Raw genomic sequence first — 2,500 nt, forward strand, 5'->3', positions numbered from 1 at the left:
AAAGAGTCATGTCTAGCTGCACACAACATCTGGGGCTGTTGAGTGAATATTGCTCACAGAGCACTTATAAAGATAGTTCCTTGGTATTTTGAATGGAAAAATCTCCATCTGCAGCTGTCTTTATCTGTGTGTCCATGGAAATTTACTTGACAGAAAAGAATAATGGCTCATAGGACACAGCTGATATAGATACAGACAGGCTTGGTACTTTTATATCTAATACACAGAAGACATTTAAAAGAATATTGTCTTCATATACCTATAAATATTCATGCCAATAGAAAAGTATAACTTCAAAATAATTATTATGGATCAAATTTGTCCCCGAAATTGAAATATAGCCATCTGCAAGACTTTTACAGCCAGAAAGTTTGGAAGTCAAACATTCGTAATAACACTCTGCTTGTATTCTGGTGTTTGCAAGGTATTGTCACTATTTAATTAATACGAATTAGGAAAAAATTAACCTCCTTCCGTCCTTCTTTACAACTATCTGCAAAATGCCAGAGGTGAGTGGAAGGTGTGGCTCCATCAATCTGAAAGATGAGAACTAAAGAGATGATTGAATATTTTAAACTAAATTAAAACTATCACTCAGAAATACTGTTATCTTTCCAGATGGATCATGTGCTCACAACCCAAGATGAATCAATGGAAAAGAAAAAATGTAACAGAATTCATCCTGCTGGGATTGACCCAGAATCCAGAACTGTGGAAACTCTTATTTGCTGTGTTTTTAATCACCTACTTGATCACATTATCAGGTAACCTGCTCATTTTGATCATCATGTATATCAGCCCAGCCCTGGGTTCTCCCATGTACATTTTTCTGTTCTGTTTGTTCATTATAGATTGTTTCTATTCTTCTTCCATAGCACCCAAAATGATCTTTGATTTGATCTCTGAAAAGGACACCATATCCTTCAATGGCTGCATGACTCAGCTCTTTGCTGAACATTTCTTTGCTGGAACTGAGATTGTATTGTTAATTGTCATGGCCTATGACCACTATGTAGTCATCTGTAAGCCCTTGCACTATATGAGCATCATGAGAAGACCTGTGTGTGATTCCCTGGCAGGAATGGCTGGGGTTTTAGGGTTTCTTCATGGAGGGATCCAGATTTTGTTCATGGTCCAGTTACCATTCTGTGGCCCCAATGTCATTGACCATTTTATGTGTGATTTAATACCTCTTTTGGGACTGGCCTGCACAGACACTCACATTTTAGGGCCTCTGATTGCTGCCAACAGCGTGTCACTCTGTTTGCTCATTTTTTCTCTGCTGGTTGTTTCCTATGTCATCATCCTATGCTCTCTGAGGACTCATAGCTCCGAAGGTCATCGCAAAGCCTTATCTACCTGTGCCTTTCATGTCACTGTTGTCATCTTATTCTTTGCACCTTGTTCATTCCTGTACCTAAGACCCATGAATTCCTTCCCCACTGACAAAGCTGTGACTGTGTTTTGCACCATAGTAACTCCTTTGTTGAATCCTTTGATCTACACCCTCAGAAATGCAGAAATGAAAATGCCATGAAAAAACTCTGGGGGCAATTAATGAAAACTGGAGAGTAATAAATCTTGTGAATAGAATATTTAGGCAAAAAAATCTAGTGATATTTTGTATAGATTTATTCCCTCCCCTAGTTGATTACACTTGGGACAGTCAATTATCCTGGCTGGATCAATTTCATTCAGGATCCCTCATGTTGTGGGCAGGGCTGACATATCCATTAGGGCACAGCAGGCATGGTGCACAGAGCATATGATAGTTTTAGGAGACCTTGAAATGTGTTAATATCTTTTAAAATAAGACAAAATGAATATAACCCAAGTTAGACTTGGAGTATAGTCATCTTTATACCAATGCAGTCATAAAACAGAGTTTTTAATATTTTTGTGGAGGAAAGGATCCATGAGGACAAATGTACCAAAGGCCCACAAGTCATAACATTGCCCTGATTGTGGGTATGAAACAGATCAACAGCCATATTCTTGAACCCTCTTTATACCCAGCACTATAGCTAGAATGAAGTTTTATTTTAAAAAAGAAAAAAAAAACTATGTATGGAAAAAGTTTAGAACAGTAGGAGAAGAGCCTTCAAAAAGTACTTTTAATGGAAATATGCTTTTTTTTTTGAGGAAGACTAGCCCTAAGCTAACATCTGCTGCCAATCCCCCTTTTTTTGCTGAGGAAGACTGGCCCTGAGTTAATATCCGTGCCCATATTCCTCCACTTTATATGTGGGGTGCCTACCACAGCATCGCTTGCCAAGCGGTGCCATGTCCGCACCTGGGATCTGACCTGGCGAACCCCTGGCTACCAAAGCAGAACGTATGCACTTAACCCCTGCACCACCGGGCTGGCCCCAGAAATATACTTTTTCTTATCTTCCTAAGTTTAGGAGGTTTATATGTCCTCCCACCACAGCAAGACTTTTTTTTCTTTTACTTATAATCTGAAGAAACGTGCATTTGCATGCTAAGGTACTTATAAAAA

The 2,500-nt window shown here is 39.0% G+C and overlaps 1 pseudogene; it reads left to right on the plus strand.

Moving 5' to 3' along the window:
- Nucleotides 1–643: 643 nt before the first annotated feature.
- Nucleotides 644–1,575, plus strand: LOC106825929 (olfactory receptor 4C45-like; annotated as a pseudogene).
- The last annotated feature ends 925 nt before the right edge of the window (nucleotides 1,576–2,500 follow it).

Source organism: Equus asinus, chromosome 17 (assembly GCF_041296235.1).
Source record: "Equus asinus isolate D_3611 breed Donkey chromosome 17, EquAss-T2T_v2, whole genome shotgun sequence".
Classification (NCBI taxonomy): Eukaryota; Metazoa; Chordata; class Mammalia; order Perissodactyla; family Equidae; genus Equus; species Equus asinus.